Here is a 27487-nt window from a genome sequence, read left to right on the forward strand (position 1 = left end):
TGTTCTGGATGGGAGGTTAGCCTGCCTATATGCCAGGATGGGAGGGGGTAGGCTTCAACAGGTGATGCAGGTGTGCTATCCAGGTACAGGGGCCATCCTACAAGTGAGCAAGGGGCAAATACCTTACATGTACCTTATAGAGTAGACAATGCTCTTTCTCAAGCCAGTACCTGATAAGACTTGTGTAGTACAAGGTAATTAGGTGTGTACATATGTGCATGGAAATAGATGAGTATATATATATATATATATATATATGTATATATATATATATAATACATATATATATATATATAATATATATATAGATATCATTACTTGCTCTTTGGTCTACCTCCCTCCTCATTGAGCACCAGGGTGACCCCATCACAGATATGTCAATAGCACTGTTACAAAGCCCTTGAAAGCGTTTGCCTCAGTCAGTGATGATGATGAAGGTTGCAATGTGGCTGATGGAGTGTTTGGCATGTAAGGAGGCTGTTCCCATGTGTCGTTCCAGTATTTCATTCATAGACTCGTGGAGTGATGGTGGTGTACTGAGTAGCTAGTAATTGGTGTAAAGCAGGTGTCACATTGTGTGATGAGAGCAGGCACTCTCATTCTAGCATGGAAAGATCTGACCACAAATAGAATTCACTTGCCCTGTATAGTCCTTTTTTCTGTGCCAGTGGGGAAACTGTAGATCCTGGGTGTTGTTTAGCTTATGGATGTAGTTTACAGTGCAGCAGTTGAATTTGTTTTACTGGCATCACTATAAGCCATGGCTGGAAGCTTTTTCAATAAACATCCCCTATTTTAAGTAAACTTTGTTTGCTAGTGGCTTTTTTCAGGTCTCTCCTTCTGAGTAAACGACACTTGTTATTACTGTATTCCAGTTATCTAAGCTGATGGTACAGTGCATTCTATAGCGGTGCTTTAGTGTGTATGTGTAGTGTTCTAATTCACTGGTTTGGATGGAAAACAATTAAAGACCAACAACAAACACTGGTAGCAGAATTCTGAATTGACGCTGATAATATTGGCGATGGCATATCCAATAAATATTTTCGTAAACACTTGGCCGCAACACAAAAACAATCATTTCTTTAGGTGGAACATTGTGCACAGCAGTTGTTCTCATTATCATTGCACCATGTATCCCTTTATGAAAGATAGTGCTTATCAGTGACGTAACTTCAGAGCCATGGGCCCCTGTGCAAATTGAACAATGGCCCCCCCAGCACTGCACGTGAAATTATCACATGATAAAGATGACCAAAACTGTCTCTCCAAGGACAACCTCTTTGAAAAAGGAGTAGTTTGTTAGTGATTAGCACTATTTAAAGCACATATTAAGGTGATCATTACCAATAAAGAGCTAATGCAGAGACTACAGGAGGGCCTTGTGTGAGCCCCTCATATCCAGGGGCCCTGGTGCAGTCACAGCATCTGCAACCCCTATCACTACACCACTGGGGCTTGCCAAGTAACTACCTGTGGAAACATATTGCCTCATACTTTATCAAACTAAAACATTCTTATTCAGGTACATTTAAATTAGTTATTGTTTGACCCAAATGTTACTATAATGACTGTGATAAGTCCAAGTACACCCTGAGTCCAACAGAAGTACCCCCTAAAATATGCATACCTGGGGTATATAGTACAAGGAATAAGTCTCAACATCCGTGTGATTGGGCTTTTTTGGAAGCAACCATACCTCAGCTTGTGCTGCATGCATGCTTCGGGGCAGTGTAGTGTGGCCTAAGTCACTGCTCTAGAATATGTATGTGGTACTTCAGTGACACAGTGGTTGCTTCTATAACAGTCTAACTACCACTGGTGTTGTTTTGCATACTGACAGAATCCCTTCTGGTCAACTAAAGAGACATGTTCTTCTTTATAAAGTGCTGTAAAATACAGTCTTGTGACCATTTAGCCACTTCCCTGTCTAGTCCGGAAGTGGATCACTGCATCTCATGCTGAGTACACAATGACTCATTCATCTCCACCTCTCCAGCCTGGCCCTGGCATATACAGCTCATGTGAGGTATGAGATAAAATGGTCATGTGACTGTTCCTTCACCACCTGGTAAACAATTGGCTGTTTATATGGGAAGGTGTAATTCTGCTTGTGGGGGACAGAGGTGAGGGTGCTAGGACTGCATCAGTTTACCTTCATATCATGTGCCTGAGGTTGACCTATAAAGCCTGGCATGCTGGGTGTAGGCTTCCTGCCCTATTTCAGACTTGGTTTCATCCAGTTTGACTTCTAAAGATTCAACTTTTGAGCTCAACTGTCAAATAAACTACCATTCACAAACATGGTCTTACAGTGACCTTGAGTATCAAAATGGGTCTACCTATCAAGGTAGATGGTGGATTTATATACAACTCTTTCACTAGGGAAGAGTAATTCTGCTTCAGTCATTATACGTCTTGTTTATTACAATTGGATAAGACCCCTTTAGATCTCTTTTGAATGATCTGCAGTATATGGACATTGGACTCGCCAAATTCAGCTTATAGTGACCTTGAACAGCCAATAATTACTACGTATACTGGGCTCCAGTTCTTAGCATTGTTTACATAGGCATTCTAAGTCACGGTTCAAATGACTTTTGTAAAGGTCTTTTAAGGACTCCTATCATAGGATTCTCGTGCCACGGTAATGTGCAATGAGTGTCTGAAAACATGCTTTTTACAATCTCAAAAACAAATGCTACTGAAGGCCAAGTTACATCTCTTTAAAGAGCACACTGTGATATACATGCATAGTTTATGACTAGTGTTTGCTTTGGAAGCTAAGGCCCATTCACATTAGTAACCCAGTTCACAGTGCATTGCATTGAGCTGCCACATCTGTGGCTATGTGGTGTCATTCTGACCTTTATTCACCTCATAAAACGGACTCAGTGTCCTGATGCGCTAAAATCCATGAAGCAGTGTAATATCACAGTACACCATAATGCAGTGTACTAAGTTGATTTCTATTTAATGCAGGATGTGCAGTTATTGCGTCATGGACACTATGTGCAGTGTGTTGTACTGTTTCACAATGCTTGTAATGTGACTGTAGAGTGACCATACAAGGTCAGAACTCTCCACACGTCAGTGAATTACGTGCCCACGCTTCTTCCTACTGATACAGTGCTGTGACACATAGTCATCTTGTAATGCTGTGCCATGTCCACATTGGTGCCTTGTCTCTAAATAACAAATCCTTAATCACAATGATTCTCCAACAGGCTGAAATATGGCCCTGGGCTGTAATTCTGGTAATTGCAGATCGCCACTTACTTGCTAGTCCCTGCAGGAAACAGCGGGCAAAAGATGCTTGAAACAGTTGTGCAGCTTCCAAATATAGCAAGCTGTGTATAGTCACCCTTTAATTTGTCATTTCAGTAATTAACCAACTGTCAAACCTCTAGTGGCACTGCCCCTTTTACACTCCTCTACTACATACTAGTCCTGGGGGCAACAAACCATCTGTTCAACTTCCCTGCAACTAACTCGACTACCGTGGGAACTAGTAAAAGGCCAAGGGTCAGACAGGGCCACTGTGAAAGTAATGCCTCCCAGGCAAGATGATAAATTACATTCCATTGAATTAAAAGAATAAAAATAGACTAGCCCTGTTTAACATTAAATAGAATATTTTCTATATTTGTAACTTGATCAGGAATCATTCTATAGTATGAAATTCATCCAAATCCTTATTGAGTGTAATACAGTGCATGCTTGCTTTCAAATGGAAGCTTGTCACTCGTACATCTAGGTAGAATTTGGCAAAACTAACACATACAACAAAGTGATGTGAGCAAGAACTCTTGTAGCATTCCTAACCTGATCACAAGATCATTTGTGTGTCTTATTGATTCTTTTGTGGCATGAGGATTAGTCACCTTATCTTGTGTGGTGACATCTCCCTCATCCATGAAGCAACGTATGAATGACTTTGACCAGAGCAACACCCAGTGCAAAGTGATGCTCCCCATAATAATCAATCAGATTACAGGGTTCTTAAGTTATTAAATAATGAGTTTTGATTGGTTACTGCTCGTTGCACATTTTACGCTTCACGTTAATAAATAATAATTCTTTTGCGGTTGCTATGAATCATTCTGTGACTTTCTGGTCAGAAAAAAAACTGATAGCTTTATTGAGGAGGCTTTGAGGAGACTGGAACAGTGAGTCATGCGAAGAAGAGGAGGTCTTTTCCTTCACAGATAGTGGATGTCACTTTAGTACAACACAGAGTGATGTGAAAATGCATGTGTCCCTTCCTGATTTCCCTTATCATTAGATATTTCTCCATTTGAAAAGTTACTGATCTCTAACAAGCTATAATTAAAGGAAGATTCCACTTTTGCTGAAAAGAGCTTGATGTTTTTAGTTCATCTCTCTATGTTGCAAAGATTAAAGGCAAAACTTATGTCAGCTACTCTATCTCTTCATGTGCCTATAAAACGCAGTCATTCCACAGAGTTTCTAATGGACAATGACAGATTAGAGAGAAACGGGAAAAAAGTATGCTATGGCAAGAAGGGTGCCACCTTAGGCGGCAATGAAAAAAGCTGCAATTAGTGGCATTAAGTGGAAATTTCCGTGCCTGATAAAATAGCAAGTTTCCACCACAGCATTCTGGCGGGGGAGGGGGGGGGGTGTTGGTGCGGGTTATGGGTTAGGCACCACCAGGGAGGGTTAAGGACTTGGCACCACTGGGGGGGGTTAAGGGCCAGGCATTGTTAGAGAGAGGGTTAATGAGTAGGCCTCAGCAGAGGGTAGGGTTAGGCATCGGGAGGGCAAAGGTCCCGTTTGAGAGTAGGGTTAGGTTAGATCATAGTAAAATATTGGTAAGGATGACTCACTTTTTCTCCCCAAAAGTGTGTGGGGGGGGGGGAAATTCACTGCGTCTTATAGTCCAAATGAAGGGAGTTCCTGACTTGTGAATGCCTGCCAATACGAACCGCCAACCCGCCGCAATGTCCAGGACTCCCTGTACTATGGCCCTATGGGGGACACAAAGGGGCCTAGAGAAGGACGCAAGGGAGACACAAAGGTGCATAGAGGAAGAAACAAGGAGGACAGTGGCAGATACCTGGGGACACAGGAGGACACAAGGGGGACAGAGAAGGACACAGGGAGACACAGAGAGACACAAGAGGTACAAGGGGGCATGAGGTACAAAAGGGGCATAATCCACAAGATGTCCCTTTACCATGGCTGCACCAGGTTTAGTATATATTATTTTTTCCCCTGGTTTTTGTCCTCTGAAGCTAGGTGCGTCTTATGGTCAGGAGCATCTTATAGTCCGAAAAATACGGAAAGTAGTAGAATATTTTGGTAATTTTGCCGTTATTCTACTAGCGGCAATATTTGGTGCCCTTTTTTCAGGCGCTTTTATTGCATGTACGCAGAGCCGAATCATCCACAAGGCAGCCCTAGGCAGCTGCCTAGAGCCTGGAAAGAGTCTAAAGGCCAGGTCGATGCTGCTTTCCAGCAAATCTAACTAAAAAAATCAGATGACTATCAATGGTAGGCAAAAAAAATGTGTTTTTCCTAGGGCCCCATTTCATCTTAATAATTTTCTACATGTATGTGATTAAAAAGTCACCGAATGCTGCAAGCCAGTGGTTTAGTGCAGGTGTTGGAAATGAGTAACAAAGGCTTCTGCACTGTGCAGCTATTAACTTATGCAATAAGCTGACAATTTCTGGTCTAGATTGGTGGCTATACTCCAGAGTTGCTAAGAAGAGCAATTTGAGTTTACTGTTAGTGCTAAAAATTGTTAGCTGCCTGAAAACTGAAATGGAAAATCACTTTTAAATAATATTAAATTACGCAAAGACTTGTGCAGCACAGGACTATGTTTATAGCAATTTTATAATGAAATTTGAATTTCCCTTTAATTAGTGAGAGCAAACGTAAGTAAACATTTTTCCTATGTCTCCCATGTGAAAAAATAATTGCTTCCTTAAACTTAATGATTGCTTGCAACACCTTCTGCAACGGTAATTGCAGCTAAATGCTTCCTGTAATTTGTTCAGTTCCGTTTTTTCTTTATCAGTGTGAGGGAATTTTGGACCACTCTTCATAGCAGAGCTTGTTTAATTTACACACTTTGGTGAGGTTTCTTGAGGTAATTACTTGTTTCTGATCCTGCCGCAGTATGTCTGATGAAGTCAAGTCAGGACTTTCAGGGCAGTCCAAAACTTTGTTCCTAAATGTACTCAAACATTCGTAAGTTGTAAGGCAGCAAAGCTTCCTCACAGTAAGGCCTCTTTCACACATGAGGCGAAAGGTGGTAATACTGCTTCTGTGCACCAGCTGGACACTTGCTAGAGCTCACCATGGGGGTAGAGAAGGCCCCCCCTATGGAACCACATCTGACCATGGCCGTGCTCAAATGCGACATGTTGTGTTTTTTTTGCTGACATATAACACCACGGTGATACGCCTGGGGTTACAAACACTGCCATTCTGCTGCATGTAATTGCAGCCAAAAGGTGCTTGTGGCTGGCAGCCGGGAGACTGAACTTCCTGGCAAGTTCAGCCTCCCATGTGAAGGGGGGCTCCCACCACTTCCATCAAGGTTGACTGGTGGTATGATGTTTTTAGAATGGAATGTTTTGTTTGGTGGAAGGCCATGTCTTATTGTGACTTTGTTACAGCACGGTGGCATAGTGGATAGCATTCCCACCTTGCAGTGCTCGGTCCCTGGTTTGAATCCTAACCAGGGCACTATCTGCACTGAGTTTGTATGTTGAACCAGTGTCTGCATGGGTTTTCTCTGGGCATGCTGGTTTCCTTGCACATCTCCAAAAGATAAGTGAATTGGCTTACCCCAAAGTTGGCCCTAGACTGTGAAGAACACATGACTATGGTAGGATTAGATTGTGAGCCCCCCTGAGGGACAGTTAAATGGGAAGACTATACACTCTGTACAGTGCCACGGAAGATGTCGGCGATAAATACTAAATAATAATAATTACGTGATCACATGACAGTGTGGACTGAAACATGTCAGCCAATTCCGCTGCCTATCCATGATCTAATAAAGGAGTGAACCTTTGGTATGCTGCAATGTATCTTCCTGTGTATATTGGTATTGGAGAACTGACCTGCTTTCTAGAGGTGCATGTATGCATCCAATTTAGGATAGTCAGTGGATGGACCGTTTTGTATGAGAACCAACAGTATGAATAGATTATGTAGGTAAGATACTACATGGAAGTGTTAAAATTGGCCAATCAGTGGCCAATCAGTGGCCAATCAGAATTAGATGTGTGTGAATCCACATTCCCATGTTTGTCCCCTCTGGGTTACATAGCCGCATCGCACCGTGGCCGAACTGTAACCAATGCACGGCAATAGAACAGTTTCCATTGCATGCTGGGTATGCAGAGCGGTGCAATCCGAGAATGCGATCCAAGAATCTGCTGCATCTGCGTCCCATCTCGTCCAGTCAATCAGGAGAAGCGGAAGTAACGCGACTGCAAGCGGAAGTTATACAATGCAGCTAGGTAGCCACACTCGCATCACTTCAAAGTGGAAACGGGCCCTAAGTGGAAATAGGCCCTTACAGGCGTACGAGCGGTATCGGCGCAGGAGACTTGGGCGCAGGATACAGCCGGTATTTGGCTGATCCTGCTGCTGCACAAGTTCCCGGCTGTGTTAAATACTATTCCCCCTCCAGGCCGCCATGGATGGTAGGGAATGAATTGATTCGGCTTCCAGTAGTTGCTGGAAGCCGAATTATTGTGTTTTAAAAGTAACTTCAGCTTTGTCTTCTGATGGCGCCGAAGTTACTCCCTGTGCACTGCTATAGCCTTAATTCCTATTATGGCCTATGGTGGCGCCGGCTGCGCCCAAGTCTCCTGGATTAACAGTGTTCGCCTTACAGCTAGTTGCTGTAACTAGTTGCCATCTGTTTGCTATAACTTTCCTACAGTGACTGGACAATGTATAAAACTAGTACTTATTACATGTTTTGCTTGCAGCTGCTGATGATAAATTCTTGGATACACGTTTTTCTTGCATACGTTTTAAAGAAGCATTTGTTAATTAGGGCAGCAGGTGATGCCAATAGTTTGGAATTATCTCTTTACAACCTCACTCCTTTTTATCAAAGTAAACTTATTTCCAGATACCATCCTACACGCAATCTCTGCTCTACTAATAATATTCTCTGGTTTACTCTCTGGTCACCTCTTCTCAATCCCGCCTACAAGACTTCTCTCGATCCTCTTCCCTCCTCTGGAACACCCTCCCTCAACACATCTAACATTCACCTACACTTACCCTTTTTAAGCACAACCTGAAAACTCACCTCTTCAGCCAAGCATACATACCTAAGACTCTTCGACCACCATTTTTACCATCTTATGCACAGCTTCCCTTCACCCACTGTCCTATCCCTTATACTTTTAGACTGTTAGGCCTGGAACCCACTACAAATCACGAATCGCTATCGCAATCGCTAATGTTTTTAATGAGCGTTTTGTAAGCGATTTCTTGAGCGTTTTCTGGCAATTTTGTTAGCAATTTTAAAAAGTGTAAGCTTTTTGCCAGCGATTGTGTAGCGATTTGCTATTAGCGATTTTAATTTTGATTGGTCTTTTCAATGTATCATAATTTTATTTAGTTTGCATTAATTTAAAATCACACTGAAATCGCTATTTGCAGCGATTCATGATTGATTTCACCAGCGTTTATATACTTTACATTGCAGAAACGCAAACGCTAATGCCACCAAAATGTTGCATTTACTATGATAGCGATTTTGCTAATCGCAATCACTCCAGTGGAATTTGGCCCATCTATTAACATTAGCTGAGCGTTTAGGGAAATTACTAGCGCTTTGAATCGCTCCCTAAATGCTCAAAAAAATTGCTCTAGTGGGTTCCATCCCTCAGGCCTGTTGGCCAGGGCTCTCATTCCCTTTTGTCTCACAATGCTGTGTAATGTGTGTACATATCTTCCACCCCTGTGTAAAAAAATCTGTAATTCATTTGTTCACTGCATCAGCTACAATCCACCATTGTCTTGTACTTCATTGGCTCCTAACCCTGTGATCACTGTGAGCCAATCATATTAGCTCACAGGGTGAGAGCGCTTTAGTGGCAGGAGAGGAGAGCAGTGTTAACAGCGAGAACGACGGTTCTGTGCGGTGAGACATTGGTAAGCCGCATTTTCAGGTTATGCACTCAGGGCCGGCCCGCTCATGAGGCGGGGTGAAACTTTTGCCTCAGGCGGCAAATTTCCAGGGGCGGCAGTGCGGCACCCGCCCGTCCGTGGGTGCGGGGAGCCGGCCCGCCGAGCTGGAGGGGTAGCTGGCAGGACGGGGGTATTGGGCCAGCGGCAGGGAGGGGGGTCGGACCCCCCCCTCCCTCGCCTGGGTCCCCGTCCTCCGCTCCCTTCCAGCCTAAATAGACGCAGCCGAAGTGTAAGAGGCATGGGCGGGGAGGACACTCACCTCCTCCTCGCTCCAGCGTGCGCTCCACTGACATCACTTCCTGCAGGACGCTGCAGGAAGTGACGTCAGTGGAGCGCACGCTAGGAAGAGGTGAGTGTCTTCCCCGCCCGTGCCTCTTACACTTCGGCTGCGTCTATTTAGGCTGGAAGGGAGCGGAGGACGGGGACCCAGGCGAGGGAGGGGGGGGTCCGACCCCCCTCCCCGCCGCTGGCCCAATACCCCCGTCCTGCCAGCTACCCCTCCAGTTCGGCGGCCCCCCAGAGCGCGCCCCCCCCTCTCGGGGGGGGGGGGGGGGGGGGAAGGGGCGGCGGTGGCAATTTTTTTAAAATTTGCCTCAGGCGGCAATAAGTCTAGGGCCGGCCCTGTATGCACTGTATTTTGTTGTACAGAGCCATTGAAGAAGCTGACACTATATAAATCAATAATAATAAAATGATTATTAATGTGCGGTTAGCAATATTTTACCAGCAGCTTTATAACTCCCCCTACCCTATCCAGTAATACTAACCTTCCTAAGGCAACACCTAACCCTAATCTCAAACCCTAGCCTTATAGAAAAACTAATAGCTGATTGCCAGTGGCCAAACTAAGGCCCCTGCACCCTTGAAACCAATAACAGATCCTCAACTATACAATAACTAAGTGCTGGCACCTGTGAAACCAGTAGTCAGTGCTTGGCTACTGGCACCCAATGTAAACCTGAAATCAAATCCTAAATTACCTGCTTTGGCCAATAGAGGCTATTGCTCAAGAACATGTTAAAATCTTAGACACTCAGTGATGAAGGGAGAAGCCACTGGAAGTAACTTCTCCCCTGCGGCAATTCCTTTAAACATATTCTGAGTATAGAATGCAGTTGCAGCTTCTAGCTGTGTGACCATCTGCAGCTGAGTTGCCTGTGTGCAATGGCCCTTGTATTCCAGACATAATACAGTCTGTATTGTGCATAACCACACAAGATTATTACAAATTCCAGTGCTCAGAAGAGCACTGATCTGGATCTTGGATATCATTGGTTTGAGTCTTGCTACTTCCCATTGAAATTATTTTTTCGCCAGTTTCTTTATATAATATTAGCAACCATGACCTTAGCTAAAGTTAATCAGGAAAGTAGTACTTTAGGGGCTTGATTTACTAAGAGGTGCTAACCTACTTAGCACGTCTAAAGTCTTAAGGTGCGCTAACCAGGGTGCTAAGTAGGTTAGCACCAGTTTTCTCAATCAGATCGTGCGCTAAGTACCGCACGCAAAGTTTTGCGCGCGCAAAGTCCTATGCGCGCGCTAAGTCCCATAGGCTTTAGTGGGCACTTCGCGCGGAGCGCCCTGTGCTCTGTGCACTGCGCGCGCAAAACTTTGCGCGCGGTACTTTGCGCACGATCACTACTTCTCACATTTCAACTGAGTTTAGACGTGCTAAGGGCCAGTGCTAAAGTTAGTACCGTTTTGTAAATCAAGCCCTAGATGTGTTCCTGAAATGTTTTGCTTCTTGTTACACGAATTAAGCTTCGTACACATGTACAACGGTTCTCAACTGACCGCCCCCCTCGATGCATTGACGGTCAATCTGCCTTAGCAGATTGACTTGGCCGAGTACTGTACTTGCCAAGGACATTGTCCTGGCCCTGCCTGCTCCGTCATGCACCGCTCCATCAGTCCTTCTTCCCTCTCCATAGCAACAGAATGGGTCGCCATCCTGCAGGCTAGTTATAGGTCTGTACATCCTGAACTGTCACCTGAGGAATTAACCCTCTGGGCGATAATCCCGAGCTGAGCTCGGGGTAAGCCGCCACAGAGGATTTCTCAGGCCCCGGTGGGCCGATTTGCATAAATTGTTTTTGTTGCACGCAGCTAGCACTTTGCTAGCTGTGTGTATATACCGATCGCTGCCGCTCCACGCTGATTCGCCGCTACCCGCTGTGCCGCGCTGCCCCTCCCCCAGACCCCGTGCTCAGCCTGGCCAATCAGTGCCAGGCAGCGCTGAGGGGTGGATCGGGTCTCCCTCTGACGTCAGGACGTCGTTGACGTCGATGATCCCGATCGTCGCCATGGCGACGGGGGAAGCCAAACAGGAAATCCCGTTCTGAACGGGATTTCTTGTTTGCTTTGATTGCCGGAGGAGATCGGAGGGGGTGGGGGGATGTAGCTAGCGCTAGGCTAGCTACATGATTAAAAAAATTAATAATAAAAAAAAGAGTCTTACTATGATTCAAGGGAATCCTAGACAAAGCTTTACAAATGGCTGTGCAAACCTATTCGGCAACCTTTTCCCTGTCTTTATGGAATGCCCTTTGGTTGTGGCAATCAGTTCCTGCAGGGTTCTGTGGTTGCTACTTGACTATCATGGTAAGGTTCCCTATAAAGCGAGGTTGAGGCCACATTCACAGTGGTGCATTGCGGTGCAGTGTAATGGCAGCTTTTTTTTTTAGTTCAGTGAGTTAAGCAGTTCTTCTGCTTAACTCACTGAACTCAAAACTCCCCCCCCCCTTTCCCGGCCTACATCACGGGGTCACCACAGCCCCAAGGCATCCCTCCCTCTCAGCTGTAAACTCTGACTGAAACATGGACTCCCACAGTAGCGATCACTCCCCCCCGCCCCCCCCCCCAGGACTCCATTTAATACTGAGATGCTCTAAATGTATGTATGTATGCATGTATGTATGTACGTCCTGCTTGCCTTTGCTATCTCTACCATGCGTTGTTATGTGTTGTTATATGTATATGCCATGTGAACCACAAGCAATTCCAGGCACACCACTCGGTGTGTTTGGCGATAATAAAGATGATTCTGATTCTGATTCTAATGCGGCTTACTGCACTACCATTACCACTAAACGCTCGAGTTAACTGTAAAAGAGAGGCATACTTTTCATTGATTGTGTGCATCTCTGTGCCCAGTGCAATGCGCAGGTAACATGCAGCGCTGCTTTCCCAATCTGTTCTGTTCCTGATGTCACAGGAAATGCAATGGCCACTGTGAATGTGGCCTTAGACTCTCTGCAATCACACCTGGCTGTGTTCAGTCCACTGAATCTAATATGACCAATTTGTTCATTAAATGTGAGAGACGGTTATTTTCTCACATGGAACATATATTTTTGAAATCAAATTTAAAAATCAAATTTTGAAAAATGTGTTTATTCACATTCCCGGTTTTATAATGGATTTTATTTAAAGATTAAAAACCTTTCAGTCTAAAATTATGCAGTAATAAAGGGGAAATTAGGAAGAGGACAAGTACTTTTCAACAAATAATTTTTATTGAGAAACTTAAAGAACAAATTGAAGCTGGTCCAACATCAGTGATACATAACATCAGACGTGTGCATAACAAATGTATTGCCACATTACCAGCATAAAACAGAAGTCTGATCTGTAATTAAGTCCTGAAAGAGTGACCCATTTAACAGCCATGCCAAAGTATTAGAGTATGAGGATGTACATCAGTATTACCATCCCAAAATAGAGAAGAACATGAGGTCCATGGATGTGAGGATCTTAATGGAGAGCACAGTAGTATACCAATCACTTGTGGTGTCACATCCTACATCACAGGCTTCAATGCCACTGATGTATTGGTTACCCTAGCAAGATAGGACTATATGAGAGAGTGAAGATGTGGCTCTGTAAAATGTATAAGCTATAGGCTCACTATACATCACGGGTTCTGGATGTGAGCCTGGCTTCAGGGGCATAAAGAAATAATTTTCATTTTCAGGAGTGATGCATAATGGGAAACCATAGTTGCTCACTAAAAGCTAAATTATTGCAAATACTTTCCATTTTAAAAATGCAAATTACACCCAGTGTTGCTTTTTTTGGTAGAAGGTTTTTTTTAGTCTCTTTTAGCTTCCTATATTTCTTAGTGGATCAGTGTCACCATGAGCTGCCTGGGTATTCTCTAGTACTGGTCCAAGCCCTAGCTCATAGAGCCATAGCAATCCCTGCCATGCTCGGACCAGAAAGTCTGAAACAGGCTGTCTATATATTGGCTTGATGTGGCTCTATTAGACACTTATACTTTCCTAGTGGTTCTGGGTCACCATGAACTGTCTGGGTATTATTCTGAGGAAACAAAGAGAAACACATAATACAACATTTGTACATTTCTGTTCGGCCATTGATGAGTGTGTTCATGGTATAAGCCCTGTCTTCTTAGGTGGCTCAGGTGTAGCTTCTGCCCTTGTATCCATTATTCTTGTGTTGGCATCTGGAGAAGCCATTTTCAGGGTCTGAGAAACCATAAACACCTTCATTTATTATAAATTATGTCATTGTGAAAAATATGGAAACAGATTGCTAGTCCAACTATCCCGGTTTATAGTACAAGCTTCAGTACTGCTGAAGACACATGAGTTGGTACTACAACCTGCATTTGAGCTCTGCAAAAAACAGCAACAGGGTGCCCCCTAGAAAGGATTGGCAGAGCCCATCCAACCATTATGTAGTAATACTATGTCATTATGCTGAATGGTTGTCTTCCAAGGGTGCCACACACAGCTTTATGAGAGCTTACCAGAGAGGAGGCGTACAGACTGATGCAGTAGTAATATATAGTAAACAGTAATATATGCTGCATGTATAGGTAATGGGCTCCTCAAGTGAAAGTGTGAGTTGTAATGGTAGATGCTTAAATATATCTTATAAATTATAATTCATCAGCTTGCAGGAGAAGAGCTGTAGAAGGCAATAGTGATCACGGAAAGCAGAGGGAATAACTTTTACGTGACAAATTAAATTAAGGGCCGAGGCATTACAAACAATACGGGAAGGATTGTATTTCTCCTCATTTCTTCCTCCTAGGCAGGATTTATTATAGCTTATGGTAGTACCTGGTTTAATATTTAGATCATGCACAGTTCAGACAGTCTCTCATTTATTTGTGTCTCTCTGTATATGAGTGTCTGAGAATAATGTATCACTAAGTGTAATACGTTTCCCTTGCAGTACAAATTAGCAGAAGTCTATTTGTAACTGGTGATGAAAATGCATGGGCTATTAATTACAAAAAAATGTGTAAAGCTGCCTGAATTTAGGCACCATTGTTTTCCTAGATCTGAGCAAGTACTTAGCGGCAAGGCTTGTTTATGTGGGGGTATGGATGCTCTGTGATTACTGGAGGTCAAATAAATCACTTTTTCAAAAATTGGTCAGGAGCCACGACACCGGCCACTGCCAAGGTGCTGATTTTGATAGCTGAAGACTGCAATTTTTTAATAGAATTTCAGCCTATGTCCCACCTATTTGTAGTCTTAACAGCCTGATGATGTTAAGACAAACAGCTTCGGAGGCTACACCTAAAGGGCCTGCTATTAAACCATTCGGCTCACTGCCTCAGGTTATGTGATTACATATTTAAAACAAGATTTGTAGCTGCAAAAGGATATACACACACAAAAAAGATAACATACAACTGAGTATTAAAGTTTTTTTTGAAGCAAGACCGGGGCAATGTCCTTGAGCACACAAAGCAGAAATTCTAAAGTGCACCTCCCAACCACCCATCAGATCTTGATTGCTTTCGCAGGCCTTAGGTGTTGCCCCTCCCCACAATCGCTTGCTCAGGCTAAGGTGCTTCCGGAGATGCCCACCCCCTCTTTACAGTGTACCTGTAGTGAAAAAAGTGCCCCAAAAGGGTACATACCTGGTTAGAGGAAAGCCGCTGGATAATCCAGAGGCATTTCCTGTCCATCTCCTTCTCGCTATTGCAGAGCTAAGACCCTCCCGAAGCTCACCAACAAGGGATTGTAAATGGAGCTTGGCCACACTGCACAGGCGCAGAGAGCTTGCGCTGCCATTCTGATGGTACCACTTGTACCACAGAGGGGATAGTGGCGACCCTCTTGTACAGTATTTAGCGTGCTCAGGATAAGTAGATAAAACTTTTTCATATGGTTCATCAGCAAGAGAGGAATATCCAGCACTGCATGTTTCAGTGTTAAAAAAAAAGCTTTATTCTGTCTGGCTTAACATGTAACTGTATTGCACATGATACAAGGTTTTTGTGAAATACCCGATCCCTGGTGAGGCTTTGGGGCAGCTTGAGAGCAGCAGCCTGCTTAAAATCCATTTCACAGTATCAGTATCTTCAAATGCTCCATGGCAAAGTTCACCATGGTCTGGGATTTATGGTAAATAATCAGAGGACATTCCTTTTCTTTTACACTTCACCGTATCAGCATTTCCTCTTGACATCTACTGCCCAACCAGGAAGTTAACTGCCCTGTACTGTTCGCCAGCAGTTGTATCATTGTGTAGTGGACCTTGCATAAACTATATTCATTGCATGCCTGAAGTTGCATTTAAAACTATTCATATATGGGCAACAAATACTTCTCTCATATTATTTTAAAAACAAGGAAAAGGTAATGTATTTTTACACAGTAAAATTACACTATGTGTACAAAAGCATATTGAGCTGGTAACTTACTACATACCAAGAACTACACTGTATGTCATTATTGCATTTACACCTCGAGGACCCAGAAAGCACAACATGTCTACATAATAATTTAGATCTAGTGGTCTCATCGCATTACTTTTAATAATCCATGCTTCTTTTCTTAGTAGCAAGTGCTCCCTATCCCCCCCCCCCCCCCCCAGATGGTAACGGTACCTGTTCCAATCCTGCAAAAGACATTCATCTAGGGTTCCTCCCATGTTCTGTCTTAAAATGTTCCATTAACCTGTGTTTTGAAGTTTGCAGTTTTGTTTGCTGGCCTTGGATGTCTGGACATTCAATGTCAATAGCATTCGAAGGCTGGAAATAATGCAATACGTCATACCTCAGTTAATGTGCCAATGGCCCTGTTTACAAAAGAGCATTACAATGCAAACTATCAGTGTTAGCGCCACATTTTTCAGGTTTTTTGGGTCTCAGAGGAGTTTGTGAGCAAGTCTGTCCATTCAGGTAAATCCACCAAAATATATGTTTCGCGGCACATCGTTATCAAAATAGATTAGGAGAATAGATCACTAAATTCCACCCCATCACCAGACCATTGCTTGAGCTTATTTTTCAATGTACTTACTGTATTTATGCTTTCTCAGCTGAATTAGTTTTCCTGGTGTTAAAAGTAATGAAAAAAATAGATGGGAACTATTGAGACTAAACCTGCGGCATAAAACAAGATTTTTATAGCCCATGTAATCTTGGTGCTTCATATTAATTGCTATGTATGGACTGCTTGAGGGGCCAAATATAAAACCCACACTGTGGCCCATAGTTCCCTAACAATGCCACTGGGGAAAAGGGTTGTATTTTATATTGGTGGCGGGATAGTGTACTGGGTAAGGGCTCTGACTTTGACATGGGAGACCAGGGTTCGAATCCTGGCTAGGTCAAGTACTTATTCAGTAAGGAGTTCAAGGCAAGACTCCCTAACACTGCAGGGTGGCCTCTTGAGCACGTCCCAGAGGCTGCAGCTCTTGAGATTTGTGATTATTCAGGTTGGAGTGAGCATTTGAGGTGTCCCACAGTGCACCACTGCTGAATATGCAAATTGTCCCTTTGTTGTCCCTGAAAGATAAACACACCTCCAGAACCGCTGGAATGCAATGATGTGTCAGCTTGTTACTGTATATACTCGCATATAAGCCGATCCGCTTATAAGCTGAGGTACCCACTTTTCCTTCAGAAACCAGGAAAGAGTGATTGACTCACGTATACGCCCCCTCCCCAGTATAGCCCCCTCCACAGTAGCCAGATGTGCCCCCAGTACAAGTCATCCCCTCTCCCCATAGCCATATGTGCCAGAAGGATGATACAGCTGTGTCTCAAAATGCCACCAGATGGCGTCACAGATATGAGATACAGCGATTTCCGCACAGGAAGAATCCCCGATCATTGCACCGCTGACATGTTGCTTGCACGCTCTGCTCCACTAGCCAGAGGACACAGGTAGTCTTGAGCAGTGCCCTCTGCACACCATATTGCAGGGGATGGGGGCGCAGACACAGCAGGGTGCCAGCTGGCAAGAGCAGGTTCACTAGTGTGCGATCCTTATGATCCTCTGAAAGTAACAAAACCTTCTTCACCATCCATTCTGCTCCACTGACTCGCATATAAGCCGAGCGAGTAACTTTTCAGCACATTTTTTTGGTGAAAAATTAGACTTATATGCGAGTATATAAGGTAATTGTACAGAGCCACACTAATCCAACTTGCATTTTTAGTAAGAGGGCTTTTTTGTAACTTTTTAGCTCCCTACACACTCCTAGGGGTCCTGGTTCACCATGAGCTTGCTGGGTAATTTGTAACTTCCTGTCTAGGTCATTGAGTTTTGGCTTGACTTATAATTTAATAGTTAAAACATCTCAACTCTATATTTGCCACTGTTATTTTAATAAACGTTTTAAACACATTTTACATGGATGATCTGTTGAGAGTCGGCAAGGAAAGTTTGATGTTATTTTCCATATCTCTCCTGCTGAGTACCACGTCACAAAATTCCAGTACTGTACTCCAAACCATATCATTGTAATCATAATGGATGAATCATCCTCAGCCTCTAAAATAAAATTTTTGCTATAAAGGGAAAAGGACGCAAATACAGAATATAAATAATAATAAGCTTTCCATGCAGCTTACCAGCACATAGCGCCGGGCTCTCCAAAGAATACATCTTCTTCTCTCTGTGTAATAGTAGGCTTCCTGCTCTCTGTGAAGCACCGGAAACCTCAGAACAATTACAGGCCATGCCATGAATTCAGTTCCATGCTCACACCTTCATAGAATTGTCTGCAGAGCATTTCTATTTCTGGTGACTTTCAGTGTCTGCCAGTTCTATAACGGCAGAACCAGGGGCCCCAGTACAAATTTTACACTACGCTCTTCCCCAGCACTGTGTATATAATAATCAATTCAACCCAATTGTCAAAACTTGCTTCCCAAGGATAAAGGCTTAAAGAGGCACTGTTGTGACATATAGTAGAATGTAAAAGTAAATTATACAGGATACCCACTCATGAATTTTCATAGTTTCAGCATCAGAAACACTTCCTATATCTATATATTGCTGTGTAGCCTTGGCCTCCCAGTGATGCTTACCCTAAGCTGATTAGATATTCAGAAATCTCCTGAAAAAACATATGGGGAACCATATAAATTTTCAACTGGCTTTAGAACTCTCAGTAAACAAACATTCCGCAGAGATGCACCTGCCAGCCGTTAAGATGGCACCACCTGTAACAATTTGCAGAATGTAGATCGGAGAGAGGAAATATTTTTTACAGTAGGCAAACACTTACTAAATAATTTAAAAATGAATATTGTAAAAAAATAAGTACTTTATTCATTATGTTATTTTCACTACAGTTCCTACCCTAACCCTACAGTTCCTACCCTAACCCTACAGTTCCTACCCTTACCCTAAGCTGATTAGATATTCAGAAATCTCCTGAAAAAACATATGGGGAACCATATAAATTTTCAACTGGCTTTAGAACTCTCAGTAAACAAACATTCCGCAGAGATGCACCTGCCAGCCGTTAAGATGGCACCACCTGTAACAATTTGCAGAATGTAGATCGGAGAGAGGAAATATTTTTTACAGTAGGCAAACACTTACTAAATAATTTAAAAATGAATATTGTAAAAAAATAAGTACTTTATTCATTATGTTATTTTCACTACAGTTCCTCTTTAAGCAGAAGGAGGGTAACAGATTGATAATAATTATAATAATTAGCACTATGCAAAGCACATATAGAGGTAATCATTACTTCTATAGCCCCAGTAAAGAGCTAGAAGGGCCCTCTGGTCCAGGGTACCAGGCTATGGTTGCAAAGTCTGCATCCCCGCTGTCTGCTGCAGCCCATTTACAGATTACCATATAACCAGTGGCGTAGCAGTAGGGGGTGCAGAGGTAGCAACTGTATTGGGACCCTTGTGTCAGAGGGACCCACTGGGGCCATCCTTCATCCATCTTATTAGCTTTTTATTGGTGCTATGCTGATAATGAACACCTCTATATGTGCATTGCATAGTGGTTACGGTATTTTTCGCACCATAAGGCGCTCCGGACCATAAGACGCACCCAGGTTTAGAGGGCAAAAAACGGGGGAAAAAAATATACTAAACCTGGTGAGTCTATGGTGCAGGGGTGTCTTGTGGAGATTTCTCACCAAGCTACCCAAGCTTTGCTGCCCTCCAGCTACAATAACCGCCACTGCCTCCCAGCTATAATGACCCCTGCTCCCTGGGTTAGAAAATAATACACACCCCTGTGGCACCCCCTCCCCAGGCTCCTGTATATCACACAACTGCAAGGCAAAGTCTTTCTGCAGTAGCCCTTTTACCTCCCTGTATCCCCTAGCAACTGCACAAATTAAAAAAAAAAAAAGCTGCTCCCTGGTATATCCCCCCACCCCCTCCTGTCTCACTCTCTTCCAGCACCTGCTGACTGCAGCATAATAAACATTTTCGAAGGCATCCCCTCCCCCGCCAAGCCTTTTGCAAGTACAGAATAAAAAACATTTCCCAGGTGACCGCTACCCCCCTCCAAGCCTCCTGTTTCCCCGGCAAGTGTATAGAGTTATAAACAAACCTTTTCCCACATGGCCGCTCCCCCCTGCTAAGCCGCCTGTATCCCGAAAAGTGTAGGATCAGCAAAGAGTTTCCCCGCAGCAGCTCAATGTCTGTTAAGCCACCACTGTCCCTCCGGGCAATTGCAGAGTTAAGCGCAACAGCGGAAGCCATTCCTGATCCAGCCGGCGCGATCCTCCTCCTGTGTGTTCTCATGGTGACAGCCTCCCGCGATCCTCCTCGTGTTTCTTCTCATGGCGACAGCCTCCCGCGATCCTCCTCGTGTGTCCTCTCATGCCGACAGCCTCGCTGGCGCCCTCTAACAGTGTGACCCCTGCGTTGCGTCACGTCACGTGACCCCTGCATCAGGTCACGCTGTTAGAGGGCGCCAGCGAGGCTGTCAGCATGAGAGGACACACGAGGAGGATCGCGGGAGGCTGGCGGCATGAGAAGACACACGAGGAGGATCGCGGGAGGCTGTCGCCATGAGAACACACAGGAGGAGGATCGCGCCGGCTGGATCAGGTATGGCTTCTGCTGCTGCGCTTAACTCTGCAATTGCCTGGAGGGACAGTGGTGGCTTAACAGACATCGAGCTGCTGCGGGGAAACTCTTTGCTGATCCTACACTTGCCGGGATACAGGCGGCTTAGCAGTGGGGAGCGGCCATGTGGGAAAAGGTTTGTTTATAACTATACACTTGCCGGGGAAACAGGAGGCTTGGTGGAGGGGCTGCTGGCGTGTGTACGGGTCGGGAGAGGGACGTCTGGTACTTCCAAAAATTTACTATTCGGACCATAAGACGCATGCATTTTTTCCGCCTACTTTTGGGGAAGAAAAAGTGCATCTTATGGTCCGAAAAATACAGTATCTTTAATAAGCTAATTACTTTTCTGACACTGCAGCTGTCCTTGGCAAGTTATGGGGCTCCATATTAATAGAGGGCTTGGAGCCCCATATAAAACTCGCATCGAAGGCCCGAGTTTCATAGTTACGCCACTGCGTATAACAGTCGAAAGAAGAATCAAAAGCATCCCAATTCTTCACTTTGCAGAAGGAAAGTCTGACACAAGTCTGCAGTCAGAGAAGTATGGAGGCAATACATGGCAAGGAAAATAAGAAACATTACATCTCTATGTTCAAAATGGCTCGGAGAATGCGCTGCCAACATTTCTGTGCCTAAAACATATTCTAAGGTGAGGATTTTTTAAAGGGACTCTGAGCATCTCTCATGGGCATGCCTTTAACTAGTTCCCCGCCCACGTACAGTATATCTACGCTCCTTTGGACTTCACTTCCCCGCCCGGAGCGTAGATATACGTACCCCCGCCGCTGTCCGCTCTCCCGCTCGCACTCCCGCGATCGTGCATGCCGCTGCCCGCTCGCTCGGAGATCAATGAACGGGAAAATACATTCCCGTTCGTTGATCTCTGCCCCCGCAATGATCTGCTGCTTTCGCTAAGCAGCGCGATCACTGTGAAAAAGAAAAAAAAATCCCAGCCTCTTTGTACTTCCTCCAAGCTTCCGGAAGGACGCTTGGAGGTCGCATTAAACTGTTGCCAACTTGTGGCCAAATAGTAAACTACACCCTAAACTATTTTTCACACACACATACATTACTTATACACAAAAAATTAACTCTTTACCTCCCACACTCCCCATTTTTTTTTTTTTTTTGTAATTAAAAAAAAATTAAAAATTTACAATTAAAAAAAATACATAAATAGTTACCTTAGGGACTGAACTTTTTAAATATTTATATCAGGAGGGTACAACACTGTTACTTTATAAACTATGGGCTTGTAATTAGGGATGGACGCAAAACTGAAAAAAATGCACCTTTATTTCCAAATAAAATATTGGCGCCAAACATTGTGATAGGGACATAATTTAAATGGTTTTATAACCGGGACAAAATGGCAAATACATTTCATGGGTTTTAATTACAGTAGCATGCATTATTTAAAAACTATAATGGCCGAAAACTGAAAAATAATGTTTTCCTATTTTCCCATATGTTTTCCTATTTTCCCATTAAAACACATTTAGAATAAAATTATTCTTGGCATAATGTCCCACCTAAAGAAAGCCTAATTGGTGGCGAAAAAAACAAGATATAGTTCATTTCATTGCGATAAGTAATGATAAAGTTATAGGCGAATGAATGTAAGGAGCGCTGAAAGGAGAAAATTGCTCGGATGCTGAAGGGGTAAAACCCCTCAGTTGGGAAGTGGTTAAGACTCCGACCAGTACTGCAAAGTACTAAACCACTTTGCCGCCCGGGAACAGTATATCTACGCTCCTTTGGACTTCAGTTCCCCGCCCGGAGCGTAGATATACGCACCCCCCCACCGCTACCGCCGATGCCGCCGGTGTCCGCGCTCCCGCTCGCACTCCCACTCGTAATCACGCCGCCGGCCGCTCACCCGGAGATCAATGAACGGGAAATTGCATTCCCATTCGTTGATCTAAGCCCCACAATGATCCGCTGCTTTTCCGCTAAGCAGCGCGATCATTGTGAGAAAAAAAAAACTCTCTCAGCCTCCTAATACTTCCTGCAAGCGTCCGGAAGGACGCTTGCAGGTTGCATTAAACAAAAAGTTACTGTTGCCATCTTGTGGCCAAATAGTAAAACTACACCCTAAAGCATTTTTCACATACAAATACACTACTTTTACACAAAAAATTTACTCATTACCTCCCACACTTCACAATTATTTTTTTTTCTAATTAAAAAAAAAATAAAAAAATTTACAAAAAAAAAAATACATAAATAGTTACCTTAGAGACTGGACTTTTTAAATATTTATGTCAGGAGGGTACAACACTGTTACTTTATAAACTATGGGCTTGTAAATAGTGATGGACGCAAAACTGAAAAAAATGCACCTTTATTTCCAAATAAAATATTGGCGCCAAACATTGTGATAGGGACATAATTTAAACGGTTTTATAACCGGTACAAATGGGCAAATACATTTCATGGATTTTAATTATAGTAGCATGCATTATTTAAAAACTATAATGGCGGAAAACTGAAAAACAATGGTTTTTTTTCCAAATGTTTTCCTATTTTCCCATTAAAACACATTTAGATTAAAATAATTCTTGGTATAGTGTCCCACCTAAAGAAAGCCTAATTGGTGGTGAAAAAAACAAGATATAGTTCATTTTTGTAAAGATCGGTGTAACACAGAGAGGATCTGATTACCGGTGATCTGCAGTATCACCGAGAATACAGATATATACCCGATTATTGATGATCTGCAGTATCACCGATAATCAGATATATTTCTAACCTCTGGACACCTGAGTAATATGAGTGTTTGGTGCAACAGTAATACTTTGAGGAGGGTCCCCGTAAAGGGGATACAAGGCAGTATGGGATACTGCCTGAAGGACAGGCTCCTTCCTCGGCCTGAGGCTCCCAAAGGGGGGGAGTCAGGCTGAGTGAAGGAAGGACCAGAGTGTGAGTGACACCAAGGGTGGAGTGTCACTGACAGATCTGTGAACTATCTCTAAACAAAGGAGATAGTTCTCAAGGTCGGACTAGCCAGGTCGGCAACAGACAGACAGATAAGGTACAAAGACAGAAGGCTGATTCGGTATCCAAGACAGGCAGGGTTTGGCAACGTGATATCAGATATGCGTGGTACCGAATCAGAAAGCAGAGGGATGGTCAGGAAAGCAGAAGGTCATAACAGATAATATACAATGCCTAGTCTCGGTGTGAGCTCCGTGATCATCAACACCCTGGAACTAGTCTGAAGAATAACAGAATGATAATACAAGTCCCTAATCTGGGTGTGAGGTCCGTGATCATCAACACCCTGGAACTAGTCTGACGTATAACAGGTTGGTAACACAAGTCCCTAATCTGGGTGTGAGCTCCTTGACTATCAACACCCTGGAACTAGTCTGAAGTATAACAGAGATATAACACAAGTCCCTAATCTGGGTGTGAGGTCCGTGATCATCAACCCCCTGGGACTAGTCTGAAGTATAACAGAGATATAACACAGAATCTGACAAAAGGTCTGAGTGCTTCCACGTAGTGATCGCAACGGCAGACAACCAGAGAATGACCAGCACCCAGTATATACTGTATAGCAAAGCGCTCTCCAGCGCCTCCCCTAAGTGCTGGACCAATGGGAACTGGTTGAATCGTCAGCTGACCGGCTTGGTCAGCTGACTCCCTTCTGGCTGTCATAAAAGTTCTGCCTCTCTGCGTGCGCGTGCGTCTTTCTGAACCTGTGTGGACTATCAGTCCCAGCCACACCAGACATGTGTTGCAAATCACCTGCCGTGCTGGACGCGGAATCCGCCACACCGCTATCACGGCATGCCGCGGTTCCTCCGCGTTCGGCCATCTTACTTGATGTAGGCCTATGCGTACAAACCGCCGCGTTGGACGCGGAATCAGCCTCCCCGTTCTGAGCACACGCGGCGGCTTTTACCGCGTTTCCTCACAATTTTATTGCGATAAGTAATTATAAAGTTATAGGCGAATGAATGTAAGGAGCGCTGAAAGTTGAAAATTGCTCGGATGCTGAAAGGGTAAAACCCCTCAGTTGGGAAGTGGTTAAAGACACCGTTCTACACCAAATAGTTTTCGTTCAATTTCAATTTGAAAATCACGGCTGCCATTTTGGCTATGTTATAACTTCCGGGTCAGCCCCATCTTCTCTGTTAGAGAAGTGTATCACTGAATGAAGCAGGAAGAGGAAGTGCCATGCATGGCCATTGCAAGAGGCTCCTCCAGAGGGGTCATAGCACGACTTTGTTGGAAGACGTCTGTCTTAAAGGCATGCCCATAAGAGGTGCTCAGAGTCCCTTTAAGAAGGTCTGAAGTCAGCTTTTTTTCCTTGGTGAGGCTACTTTAGGAATATATCTGTTGTGTTGCGCATCCAGAAAAATAGGATCACAACGATGATGGAAAGAAGAATTGCACATTTTCAATGCAGTGCTGCATACAAACCATAGACTTATGCTTGCACCATACCTAGAACCGCATTCATCCCTAGTAGCGCATTGCAGTGCATTATCCCGATGGAATGCGTCACACTGCAAACATGCCAGTGTGAAAGCCCCATTGAAATATAACTACATTGTGTTTCAATGCGATTATATTGTCCCTTGTGTGTGCAACGCAATGGACATTGGCCCTTATCCAATCACATTTTCTCCCAGGAGATAATTTTTCATCGCACATAAAAAAAGTTTTCCGAACCTAGCAATTGTAAATGTACTAAAAAATAAGTAAAAATGTTATCAAACGTATTTTCAGTAATATAATCCTTGTTGGGAGCTTTACCTTACTTTATTTACAAGGTTTGAAAATATTGCCTTGGAGAAAACGCAGGAGAAAATGTAACTGGATATAGGCTATACTGTGAAAGGCTCCTTAAAGGGACTCCGAGGAGTGCCCAAATTTAAAAGAATACACTTACCTGGGGCTTCTTCCAGCTCACCGTAGGCGGTGAGGTCCCGCGGCATCCTCCTGGCTCGTCTCCTTCAGCCTCCCCAGGCCCCCTATTATCGGCGTCACCCGGCGAGGTGTCGAGGTGGCCTGGTGTCGGCAGGGTCTTCCAGGTTAATGACGCGGAAAACCCACGCATGCGCAGACCTGTCACGCCGGCCGCCGTGATGACGCAAAGCAGCCGGCGTGATGACGTATTGCGTCATTAACCAGGAAGACCCGGCCGACACCAGGCCCGAGTGACGCCGATAACGGGGGCCGGCGGAGGCTGAAGGAGACGAGCCAGGAGGACGCTGCCGGACCGCGCCACCTATGGTGAGCTGGAAGAAGCCCCAGGTAAGTGTATTCTTTTAAATTTAGGCACTCCTCTGAGTCCCTTTAAGCATACCAGAACTAACATGTGGCTAGCGTTTGCCTCTGAACTGAAAAGGCTTGGTGTTTCTTTAACAGCTTCGCAGCATCAGAACTTTGTTTTTGTTACCCAAGCCTCATTTTTAGCTGCACAGAAGAAAACTGCCTGGGCATTTTCCCCCTGATGCCGTGCAAAGCATGATGGGATTTCTAAAGTTTTTGTTTTCATTCTGCTGTTTTGGTGCCATTTTTTATTTTACATTTTGAATTTGAGATTTGAAGCCTAATGCATGCAGCTGGGAGGGGTGATTAGGACAGAGGAGAGTTGGAACTGTGTCTCATGCTTCCTGTCACCTCCTTTTAACCAAAAAGATGGCTGCCCCATAACAAAGATGGCTGCCCCCATGAAATCACATACATTTACCTAACAGGGTGGGTAAGAGATTATATTACCGATCTATTTTAATTAACATAACTAATGTAACTTAATGACAGTATGTTTGTTTAGGCTGAAGTGCTCCTTTAACTTTTTTTTCCCATTTGCAAGTGATTCACGTTTGCAAGTGAGACAGTTGAACTGCAGTCAAATTTAGACAGCAGTTTTCCTGACAAGTAAATAAAAACAAAACATTGTAATTTTTCAGCCCACACAGTCTTGATTGCAAAAGAGTGGTGAAAACCATATACGCTAGTGAATCAAGAGACCAAACAAGACAAATAGCATTCATATCGCGATTTTCTCCTGGCAGACTCAACGCCCTTGATCTGCAGCCACTAGGACGTGCTCAGTAGGCAGTAGCCGTGTTAGGGAGTCTAGCCCAAGGACTCCTTGCTGGCTTACTGAACAGGAAGGGCCAAGATTGAAACCCAGGTCTCCTGTGTCAGAGGCAGAGCCCTTATCCATTCCATTATCCAGGCACAATACCACAAAACTAGCTATTATATCACACTGATATGGCTGCTGTGCCCGATTCAGAGACATCATTTAAATCCTTACAATAAAATTAAGAATATGATACCCCAGGAAAGTTCTATATGTCATTGCTAATACATGCACAATTATCTCTTGGGTTTATTTTCAGTTCAGTTTTACTTTAATGCTAATTTATGGATCAAGATGTAATGGGGCCTTAGGCAAGGCAGTATATTTGAGGCCCCCTTGTGGTCTTTTTGGTAAGTGGAGAGAGATCAGAGAAGGTGGCTGGTGGACACCTTCACACCCACTAGGTCCCAGGCACCTGCCTAGGTTGCCTGGTGGATGATCCTGCTCTGCTGTACATGGCCATTGTGTGAAGAAGATAGCAACACAGACATTTTTTACACAGACCTAGAGACAGACATAAGTACTGCAATTAGACTGTGTTTGACATGCGCTTGTTCTTAGCCTACAGCTCAGGCTACATTTGGAATAATGCAACACAAGTCAAATGCAATTCTCAGCACATTTTACACAAAGTTTAACACTGCTCGTTAAGCGTTCATTCAACATTTAAACCCTGTGTTTAATGTGCATTCAGAGGGCTTCAGCTCAAACACTAAAATGAAAATCTCTATGGAAAAGTCCAATGCTGGATAACCAGGGAGGTCCTAAGTGCTGCAGCAACTCTGGTATACATTTATTAAAATGATATGCGGCTCAGTGTCAAAACATTGCTATGCCCACCTGGGTCAAAGATACTA

General features: G+C 43.9%; 1 protein-coding gene across 1 annotated transcript in view; it reads left to right on the forward strand.

Annotated features, from left to right (window-relative positions):
* Window positions 1-27487, forward strand: part of CABP7 (calcium binding protein 7) — a 163424-nt gene that overhangs the window by 683 nt on the left and 135254 nt on the right. The window lies entirely within an intron of this gene.

The sequence above is a fragment of the Hyperolius riggenbachi genome, chromosome 1 (genome assembly GCF_040937935.1).
Source record: "Hyperolius riggenbachi isolate aHypRig1 chromosome 1, aHypRig1.pri, whole genome shotgun sequence".
Taxonomy (NCBI): domain Eukaryota; kingdom Metazoa; phylum Chordata; class Amphibia; order Anura; family Hyperoliidae; genus Hyperolius; species Hyperolius riggenbachi.